This window comes from Strix uralensis, chromosome 1 (genome assembly GCF_047716275.1).
Source record: "Strix uralensis isolate ZFMK-TIS-50842 chromosome 1, bStrUra1, whole genome shotgun sequence".
In the NCBI taxonomy this organism is placed as follows: Eukaryota; Metazoa; Chordata; class Aves; order Strigiformes; family Strigidae; genus Strix; species Strix uralensis.
This window is the reverse complement of record NC_133972.1, coordinates 52,069,495-52,081,473: the sequence shown is the minus strand read 5'-3', so window position 1 is coordinate 52,081,473 and position 11,979 is coordinate 52,069,495.

Sequence of the window (11,979 nt, the reverse complement as noted above, 5' to 3'; positions counted from 1 at the left end):
AAAATACAAATCCTAGAAAATAATTTGCAGAACAATTGAAATGAAAACATTTATTATCAAAGCAAAAAATAACTTACAGCCTCCTTGTTTTCCCTCTCCTTATTCTTCTTGGAAACCAGCAGCTCTTACCAAAAATGTTGTTACCGCTGAGTTATTGTTGGAAGTCACACCTTGGCGATGAAACCTGCTTATATTACCCACACTCAAACATTACAATAGCACAGGTACCTCACAAAGGGGTTTGACTGTTTCTGTGGTTTATTTTGCAAATAACACTTTCTACATATTGCTTTGGAATCAAACAGATGATAAGGAGCCCAGCTTGGCACCGGTCTGCAGCCTCTGTGACTTAAAGTCAGTTCAAAAAACCAGGGCAAAACAGCAGAGGTATAGTAGCATCGGTTCAAGTCTCCTCTGAGCACATGCAGCTGATCTTACAGTACCCAAATCACAAAGGAATCAAAGGAATAAAATATAGCCTGATGGCCAATGTGATGCTGTGGAACTGATGCAGCAGATACTAAGCCCCTTCTTATTGTAACAAAGTGATGCCCACTTAAAGACTAAGTTAAATAATGAGATCTTCCAAACGTGGGCACCCCTGTCTCTGAGTTTGCTTGATCTCAGTCTCCCGAGTAACAGCCAGGCTCCTTTCAGCTTCATTTTACTCCCCTTTCCTGTTTCACTTGACAGAGACTGGAGAGAGTCATAGACACCCACAGATCCTCAGATAAGAATAAGCTGCTGGGGCCCCTCCACAGAGATTTGGTTAATTAACCCTTTCCTTACACCACCAGCCCCAAGGCTCATGCACTCTGTCACAGACACTCAGCGTAGATTTAAAAGGCTGCTTAACACTCAACTCCCAGTGACCTCAAAGGAATCTGCAAATACTTATTGTTTCTGACAGACCATGTATTTAGATTGATAAACACAACCCTGTCAGAGGAAAAAAGGAGTTTCTATTTTCATTTCAGTTAAAAAGAATGAAAAGCATTCAGCATTTCTTGGTGCCAAGTTTAGGCACCTTAATCTTAAATTTCAGCTGAAACGCTCATTAAAGTGATCTATGTCACCTTATCTTTTCCACCCAGACAGCTCCTTTAGTATCTGTCTTTAGATCTTTACCTCTTTAACAATTGTTTGTATTCAAACTAATTTTATATTCAGTATCTTCTCTCCATCAGGTGACTTACTGAGTCTAGTTTTGTCTTACCTGTATAAGAAACAATTTTTCAAATACAAACACTGCCTTTATATAATATGTTGCTGAAGAAATGTCTAAAGACAAACATAAAAAAAATGCTTAAGCTTAAAAATAAAGAATATTTAACGGCATGAAAAGACCTGAAATAGACAAAATAAATTCTATTTTTACAGAAAACACCTTTCTATTGCAATGTCATGGACAGGTGATTTTTGCTGGTTTTTTTTAACAATGTGAAATAATTTACTTTAAATAGGGAGGCTGCAGATATGCTTAGCTAAGGTAATAGCCAGTGTGCACAGTGTGAGTGCACCAATAAGTGTGTGCACAATGGGATAAATTCAGCTAATGATTAAAAAATTAAACAAAACATTTAATTCAGAATATGATGATTAAATTTATTAAGAGTCTGTGAGTAGCAGTGCAGAATCCATCCCACTGCACTGACACTACCTAAACCTGTGTGATGTTCTGCAGTCATCTGCAGTCACAGTACGGTGTCCCAAAGTCATCTCAGAGGTGCAGGAAAATAAAAAGTTACGCAGTAATGTCCTTCTCTCTATCAGGATGTTAATGGAGTGTGAACTATATCAAATGAGCACAAGGAAGAACATTTGTTGCAAATTTTACTCAACAGCAGTTCAAGCTATCATACATCAGGAAATGAAAATAAGAGGTGAAGAGTACATATTTTATTATTTCAACAACCTACTGTACTAATGGAATAAAAACCTTTCCTCACAAAAAGATACTAGTCTGTGCTGACCATACACTTTCTCTCTCCCCAGAACGAACTGATACACAGCTAAGTTTACTTCAGTACCTACAAAATGAATTGTCAGTTGAAAACAACTAATATTCTTTGACTATATTTTACAGCTTCTATTTTATGATTCACAAGATAAAACCAAGTTCCTACAATATGTGAGAAATTTTTGTTCTATGACCTTGAACACTACAGAAGTTATCAGACATTTTTTGTCAAACTTCCATAACATCTGCAGCTATAATATATGTCTATCCTATCTTTCAGGAATACAGATTGATGCTATTGAGCTGCTTATCATACCAGTTTTAAGGCAGCAAAGTAAATACCCTTCAGAAAGAAAAAATAAAGATAGTAATAAGGAACGGGTGTCCAGATTTATCAACTCACAATACAACATGTGTTATGTGCATGGGCTTTGGGGTAAGATCATTGGTCTTTCACTTACAACACCTTAAGTTTGTTGTTCAAAAGGCTGATGGAAATATTTCTGGATTACACGCAGTTGCTGAAATTTTAAAGTAAAGTAAAACTCTTACAGCTGTATAAATATTATGAAAGTATATATGTTACTCATACACATTTATTTTTTCTCATGCAGACTTTCAGACCACCAGAGGACTCTGAGTTTCTACAACTCTAGAGTCAGACCAACAGCATTTCATGCAGGGATTAGAATTCATGTTTAAGGATCTCTTTACTAACCCAGGCCATGCAAATAATTCTTGCTCCTCCCTTCATGACAAACATAAATAAGGTTGTGTGCAGACATACTATGTAAAGTTTAGATTAGGGACAACCACTATGGGGGAGCTGTATGGTTTGCATCAAAGTCTTATGAGTGGTTCTGTATCAGCAGGGACAACTGAACATATTCCTATTGCTCCCATATAGTGTCCATCCACACTGTAATAGACATAGTGTCTTTATCAACTTTTCCCTTCTCCAAATCCCCTTTTGATTTCTCTCCTTTCCCACAAGAACTAATATAACCTGTATTTTCCTAAATAATTTGAACCTGGTATTTTCTACCGCTCCTTTCACAGAATCATCTAGGTTGGAAAAGACCTTGAAGATCATCTAGTCCAACCATTAACCTAACACGGATCGTTCTCAACTACAGCATATCCCTAAGCACTATGTCAACCCAACCACTACATCATAATTTTCCTGTTGCAACATGGCTTCAAGCTCCTCCTGTTTGTTACCCACACTGTGTGCATTGGTATACATGCACTTCAGATGGGCTGTTTTCCTGTCACTTGCTCCTCCCTCCGATCCCACTCCCCTTCGCACAGTAAATTCCCACTTCCCTTGTTAAGTCCAGGTCTCCCTCCCCACCTGCTGCAGCTGCTATTCAACACAGCACTGAAGAAAATGCCTGTCCCCCTGTGCAGAGCCTGTCCCTGTTTTACTTGTTAAAGACAAGAATTACATAAAACCGGGGAAGTTAGCTAAAAGAAAACCTAAGAGAGTGATTAAAAGACTAAAATAATTGCATGTGCTAGGACACTTTATGAAGATACCATGTAAGAAGGGCATGGTTAAAAGCACAGCATGAGAGTAAAAAAACCCCAAACCTAAACAAAACAAGCAGTCTAATAGGTCTTCCCAGTCCTCTATCTCCAAAAGACAGTATGAGGAAGAGAGCAAAGAAGGCTATCAGACATGAAGAATATTCTTCTAAAGACAGACCATATCCAAAAAGGAAAACAGAACTCATGAGCGGGAAAGGAAAGGATTGTGTAAGTCTCAGCAGTCCAATATAGGGAGTAAGTAAAGCAAAGTCATTATATTTAATGAACATTTTTAAAAGACACAAAGTATTATGAAACAGAAATGAAGAAACAATAGAAATCTTCACTGTAATAAAATGATGCCAAGTATTAAAAGTCATTGCATTAAAAAAACCCCAAAGCAAACAGAAAAATCCCAAGCTATTTTGATTCTAAAAAACATTAACAAAAATAATTTGCAGGCTGTTCCACAAGCAACAAAGCAATATTAAGACACAAAGAACAACCTAAAAAATGATGCATTGAACGAAGGAGCAAACATTGAAAGCAGGCATTTAGTAACCTCTCCTAATCAGGCTTTAAGAGCTCTAGTATTTTGTGAAATGTCTGAAATATGCACTGACCTACTTAGGATGTTCCCAACCAATTTTTTTTAAAAAAAAGCCTGAAGTCTAGGAGCTGCTCAGTAAAGCCAGTGATTCCCCCTCCATTTAGTGCTGTGATAACTTTGAAAAGTACCTCTTTCCCCGCAAACACTATCTCACTGCAACGCTGCTAATAACGATCTAGGTTCCATATCAATCTTAAATACCCTGTTTCTGTCAAAAAGTAATCACCTTCTAGCCACAGAGCTGCTAAAAGCTTACATCAGCATCAGGCAACGGGCAGCATGGGGCGTGTGTCTGTCTGTCCCAGCACCTCTCCCTAAGGACACCCAGCAAATGGGAGCAGCTGCTGGTGCTGGAGAGGTGTCAGCTGGCAGGACAAAGCAGGTACCCCCAAAATCTGAATGCCATCCACATACCTCCAAGGGTTAGGTTATCCTGGCTTAAGTCATCAGTTAGGCAAGCAGCCAACCCACAAATTCAAGGTGCAAGCTCTGTGCTCACACCTCATGCTCTCCTTTTGTGCCTCTCCTTGGTGACACCGTTCTGTCCTTGCGAGCAGCCTCTCGCAGGGTAGCAATGAGTCCGTCAGACCTGGTGCTCCGAACCCCCACAGACCAGCGTACCACAGGGACTGTGGCACATGCAGACAGCTCACAAAAGCAGCAAAGCCAATTTTGAGCTCTACTGATTTCTATATTTTGCCTTTAGGTCAGGCCTACGTCTCTAAAAATAAGTTTCTAACCTCTACCAGGTGAATGTTTCTAAAAGCAGCACTTGAAAAGAACAGCCACTGAATGTGTATTACCTAAACTTGTGATGGAAATGAACCCAAAGCCTTTCCAGCAACGTCAGAGAGGAAGTTTAGAGGGCAACTGAAGGAAGAAATAGCCTGACATCCCCTGGGACAGAAACCCACTGGAGATTCTGAAATTAGATAGGTAATACAGGGAAATAACTACATCTCATCATCTTCTGCCATCAAAAATGAAGACTAACACCCTCAAAACAGATACTCAAAGAAGCAGTAAGTATTTGGTCCTACAAAAATAAACAATACTTTGAAGCCCATGAAAATTTCTACAGCTCTAACAAGAAAGTAAACACTCCTGCGATCTTCCCAGGTAGATGATGATGAAGCAGTGGATTAAAATGCATATAAGTTACCTACTGTGTGGTTTGGGTTTTTTTCTGGGAAAACAACAGGGATTCATTTCCATGGCTTCAGCAGAAGGGGATGGAAGCTGTCTTCACTGAGCTGTGTGCCTACAGACGGAGGGGCTGCTCCTCTACAGAGGATGCACAGTCAAAACACAGGAGATCATCCCCCAGAACGCCAGTATAGTACAGGAGTTGTGGATGGAAACACACTATACTACTAGCTCGTTATTAGGATAAGAAGCCAACATTTTGATTACCCACGCTGCAAAAAAAAAAAAAAAAACCTGTGGCCTGGCTAATTCAAGGACCATTTCTCATTTGACTCACTACACAGCATGCACTTGTCTGAAGCGCTGACAGCTGTCCGCAGGGCAAAGCCTGAAGCAACTAAGGCCAACTAGAAGCAGGTTCTGGCAGCCAAAACCTATCATCAAAAATGTGTGCAAACCACAATTTATCCTCTCCAAATATATTTTAAGCAGCAGCTTTTAAATGATGGACTTCCTTTACTGCAACCCCATTAAAATCTGAGATATAAGTTTCATCCACACGACTATGTAATGCCTGTCCAGGTGTTACCATATGCAATAGCACAGACTGCTGCACCAACAGCACCATGGCAATACAATGTTTAATACTCTTCTGTTTAATTTGGCTTTATGGTGGGGAATTTTTGACACCAGAACAAAGATAGTAAAATCCTAAATAGGCACCAAATATTTTTTCATCACGAGGTCTAGAAGGTGGGACTGTCCCTCACTGCATGTCTGCAGAGAGAGTGCTCGGGTCCCAGGTTAATGCCATCACGCACCAGGCTCCAGTGCAATGCAGACTCATGCAGCAGGGTTTGACTTATGCTCAGCACTAGAAAAATGAAGGTGGGGGACAATCACAGGAAGAAGGGAAATTCCCAAGTCAACTGTCCCCCCCCCATTTCCCAAGGGGCTCTTGTGGCCTTTTTGGAGCCGTGTGTGGCCTTGCACTGAAGCAGCATTGGGAAGAGCTCCTGCAAAGAGGGCAGCAGGAAGCTCCCAGCCCTGGCAAGCTCCTAGAAGGGACACCTGAGTAAGACCACCGTATCAAGTCAAGGACACTATTATTGTAATGTCATTAAACTCCCTCGGCTGTGGTGTGGGCTGCTTCTGTATATGGGCACAGAATGCAGTAAAGAGGAACGTTAATTAATTAGTTGAAACGTGAAGGATTGTGCTGCCAGACACTGCAGGCTTTAAAGCTTACCTACAACAATTCTGTAACTCCCAAGAGCAAGTTTTATGCAGGCATTTTCTCTCCCCTAACCCTGAAAATGGCTTCAGGAACTACTCTACGTTAATAACGAAGTATGTTTTCACATGGCAGTGAAGGTCCAGTCAAGACTGGGATGGTTTTATATTGGACATGCCTTGAAAGCTGAAGATCGACCATTTGCCCCAGAGATGTTATCCTTTGTATTAGACTGTAAATTATGGGGAAAGGAATAGGAGCAAGGGACTGTCAAGATCTTACAGAAGGTCAGTAATGGTACGAAAAGCAGATCTTGTGTCTTTAACCCCTGACCATAGTTTGACCCATTAAAAACACCAACTATTTAAATACGTGAATGTTATGAGTACCTTATAACTGCAAATATTTTTGCACACATTTAGAGAGTTTTCATTTAATATACCTTTCAGTGGTTGAATAGGCAAGATGTCACATTGGGCATAAAAATAATAAAATTATTTATGTGTAAAGTTTTCAGCTTCTATAAAAATATTCTTCCATGGCTCTACCTAATGTTCCTACAATTTTTCCCCCTTTCAAAATCTAGGTAGCAAAACAAGTATAAATTTGTGTAATAACAAGTCTGATCTTGTGAGACACTGAGCTTCACAGTGTAAGATAAAACACATCAGTGTAACTCTTGTTTAAGTTGATCATGGAAATGAAAGCACTAGGGGAAAGAAAAACCTCACACCCTTCTCACAGGCAAATATTTAACTTTACTAATTTTAAGCAAACTCCAATTAGGTAGACTTAAGCAAAGTATCAATAAAATAAATTAGCTACCTTGTGACTGAGGCACTTCATTTGATAGCAACTCTCAGCTCCTTATCCAGATATAATTAGACCATCTGCATTTTAGCAAATGGTTTTGAGCCTCTAAACAAAGAAGATAAAAATGTCTATATGGAAATACTGTGGTATGTTTTATTGAATTCAAACCTGTTTCTCTTTTCAGTTACACAGGCAACATAGGTTACTCAGGCAGCCACGGCCTGCCTCCCACTGCATGAATGAAATTTTTGAATTTACCGCAGATGAAGGGGCAAGGGAGAATCCCTGGAAAAAGGCAGTGACCAGGAATAAACAGCTGCTGCCAGAATAAATAATCCTAGCTGCAGTGGATTTCATGCCTGCAGAGGCCAGGGCGGAGGGCAGCACTGGGGGCTGAGGGCTGTTGCTGGCAGCCCGCATCCAGTGTGGGAGCCTGGCCTCAGGCACCGGAGACCAGGGCAGCCCAAACCCCCATTTCTGGGTCTGCTGCCAACCCACCGCGTCATCTCGGGCACTTTAAATTATAGGGTTTCTCCTCTGAAAAAGGAGCGCATAGCCATTTCTCAAATACCTATCAAAGCAAGCAGGGGTTTGGCTTGGTTTATAATTAGCAGCTCTTTGAAGCCTTTCTGAGATCTGGAATGTGAAAAGTAAGCCTGGTGGCCTAAACACTGCAACTGAAGTTGCCAAAACCATACAAGTACAGATATACCTTGTGCTATTTATCACATTCACTGCCATGCACATATACATTTATAAAATACGCTTTGTACACACACACACGCACACAGATACTGTCAAAAGTAACTCAGTCTTCAACTAACTTATTTACAGCCACACGTCAAACTGAATTACCCAAGTAACATAACATTTAAAAAATGTAAATGCATGTCTTCCACATTAGGAGGGATATTAAAACAACTGCTTTGTCTTAGTCACTCTTCTCTACATTCAATCAGCAAACATTTTTATGTGTTATAGGAACATTCTGTAACGTCAGTTTAAATATTTTTCCTGTTGACTTGCATGAAAAATATAAAGCACTGAAAAAGGCCAAATGATATACAATAACTGCTGAGATTTTACATCAGGCAGGGAATATAAATAAGGAAAGATGGCATAATTGTTAGGTCACAGCTGCCAATAACTCACAGACATTAACAGTTCAAAATAGAATAACATTTGGTGGAAACTCATTTTATGGGGTCTGTAGTGACCCATGAAAATTCTTACTTTTACCATATTGCAAAGAGTTTCAAATCCTGCTTTCCAAGGAAAACTTCACAACTCTCAGAAGAACCTATATTGCAATCTAGTATTTCTGTCAGAATATTTATTAACCATGATAACACTCATAATGCACAGAAGAGTACTAATTTTAACTTTCAGCATTCCACTACATTTAGTTTGGCTTTCTCCAGTGATTCTGTTTCTCTAGGTTATTTTTTTCTCGTCCCAACACCATAAAGTGCCTCCTTTCCTTAAATGTTAAATCCAATGCTCATTTATGTTTATTATGAATGACATCCCAGACATTTGTTTGTCTGCTTGCTGGTCTTTTTTCAAGTGGACACTTTACAGACAAGTAAACATGACATACCGATTCAGCAAGTTTTCCAGTCATTTTCACCTTTGTTTTAAAAATCATATTCCTTTTTTTTAACAGCTTCCTATTTCTTGAAATGCGTTGAATTAGATACACAATTGCAAGTGGCCCATAAAATTACAGAGATAACAGTGAATAGCTTTGCAGCTAGTGGTACTTCTTTCGTTAGGAGACCAAATGAAGAAATTAATTCACATTAAGCTTTCAAGAAAGAAGAGAGATCGGTATTGCAACATCCAGATTCTGTCCCAACACAAGCGAACCAGTCAGAAAGAAACCTGATAGTAGGAAAAAACAACAGATGCAAAGGTGAGGATAAAAATATATTTGTTGAACAGCTCATTATTTCCTCATGCACCTGGTTCAGGAGGGCAGACTAGAGAGGACCTAAGCAGCAAGATACAGATTTCTCTCACTATTGTAGTGGTGTTGTGATATTTTTTATTTCTTTTTAAAAAACCTCCTGATTTTAAGGCACAGGAAGGAAAGAACCACTAAAACAAGCACTTTTAAATGCTGCTGCCAACAGCAACTCTGTCCTAAAAGAATTTGGCACCTTTAGCTCTTCAGAATAACTTCACATTTTCATTAGACTTACCAAGGTTTTCTTAACACCATTCAGTTCTGTAGGTACTTGATTCTGTCATCAAGGGAAGGCATATCAGAAAGTGAACACTGTGTGGACCCTTATACTGTGCTGCTGTACTGCACTGCAACACATTGGACTAACAACCCAGGAAAGCTCCCTTCCATCCTACGGCAATTGTCCAGCAGCACCCAAGTACTGGAACTGCAATAATTAGTGGTATACTAACGTAAATGTCACATTATTCAATTTATTTTCTGAATGGAAAAACTGAAATAGGAATCTCAGAATTCCTGTCAGTGTATCTTTATAAAATATATAAGTATACCACAATCTTACTGATTTCTGGATCATTTATTCTGCAAATATGAATAAGCACAGTTTCTAGATACAAGGTTTAAAAGTATTGACATTTGTTTTTTGTGTTTTTCTGATAAATATTGAAGTTGAAAAAACACAATAACATTCTTTAAATATGAACATCATCATTGAAACTTGTATAGCAATATACAGCTGTACAGCATTTATGAGTTTATATGTATCTTCTCCAGACTAACATGCAAGTTTAATGTTAACTGGAATTGTATTACATTTCTTTGATGTAACATTTATAAAACAAAACCAAAACAAATTAAGGCTCCAAAATAAAAAAGCTTTTTACTAGTATTTCTGTTATTAGTTCATAGGATTTGCAAGATGGAAATTGACCCTTTTTCACTTATCTTACATAGACTAGCTACAGCACTGGTATTTAAATACAGTACTAGGAAGGAGAGAGGGATTGAACCTCTCAACAATATCAATTCCACCTTTCAATGCACAATCAAAATAGAAACACAAAGAATTAATTAAAATTCACCAACATGTATACAACAATAATCAGTGCTGGAAGGAACCAGAGGATTGTTTCCCTAGGAAGTAACATTTTCACCAAACCATAGACTGAAAAAATTTGCTTGCTTATAATAAAATCAGTCCCACCCTGGTTACTATGAAGCAGCATTGGCAGAAACTGGCTTATTATGGGTTCATGCAAAAGGTTTCAACACAACAAGCTACTAGATCCTGCCCCTAAGGATGAAGCTGTGTATTTCTTATGCCCCTGCACCATGCCACTTTTGTTATGATAATTCAGATGGGAAGAGCTGCTTCACTCTCTTGAACCACTGGAACATTTCTCAGAAACACACCCTTCCTGGGCAACAGAGTATGGCTTTATGTGCTCTACAACTCAGTGTCCAAGTGGGGGGAAGCTCTTTAAACCAGTAAACTAATATATATGTTCCTGCACAACAGTGATACACTCCTAGATGAACACATTGTGTTCTAACAAAAAAAAAAAAAAGTTTAAAAAAAAAATCAAATGCAGTAACAGGGTTTTTTGCTCTTTGTATTGCCCGTTTTGAGAATTTCTCCATGGTAACTTGTTCTTCTCCTCTCGGTCAATATGGTACATCATGTTTCAATTCAGCAGATGTTTCCTCTTACTCTTTTCTCTAAGATTCATTATTTATTCTACATTAATGTGTACTGCATTGCATCTGCCATCTGTTAACCTAGGTGCCTAGGTAAAAAAAACTATAAAATATCAAAATCCTTTTATACTTATCTGCAACATCCCTCAGAACTTACTGCTTCTCCTTAGCTGAGCTCATCTGCCTTTTAGGGATAAACCCTGGATCCGTGGCCCAGGCTGGGGAGGTGCTATCCACACAAGCAATTGTGCTGGTTTTGGCTGAAACAGAGTTAATTTTCTTCGTAGTAGCTAGTATGGGGCTGTGTTTTGGATTTGTGCCGAAACCAGTATTTATAATACAGAGATGGTTTTGTTATTGCTGAGTAGTCAAGGTCTTTTCTGCTTCTCACCCCACATCACCAGCAAGCAGGCTGGGGGTGCACAAGAAGTTGGGAGGGAACACATCTGTAACAACTGACCCCAGCTGACTAAAGGGATGTTCCATACCATATGACATCATGCGCAGCATATAAGGCTGAGGGAAGAAGGAGGAAGCCAGAGGACATTCAGAGTGATAACGTATGTCTTCCCAAGTAACAGTTACGTGTGATGGAGCCCTGCTTTCCTGAAGATGGCTGAACACCTGCCTGCCGATGGGAAGCAATGAATGAATTCCTTGTTTTGATTTGGTTGTGTGCGCAGCTTTTGCTTTACCTATTAAACTGGTTTTATCTCAACCCATGAGTTTTCTCACTCTTACTCTTCCAATTCTCTCCCCCATCTCACCAGGGGGAAGCGAGTGAGCAGCTGTGTTGCCGGCTGGGATTAAACTACAACAGCAATCAAAGGTGCTTGCACCAGCCCCAAGAACATCTCGTCATTACTAAGGGCTCCAAACCCGCCCACTAAGGACAGCATCGCTTTCATGCTTACCTTCATTATTTCTCAGCCAAAATGAAATGGAAAAGCACAGCTGCGAGAAACACTCATATATGTCAGAACCGCCAATACAATAGGAATGAGAATAGCACTAATGTC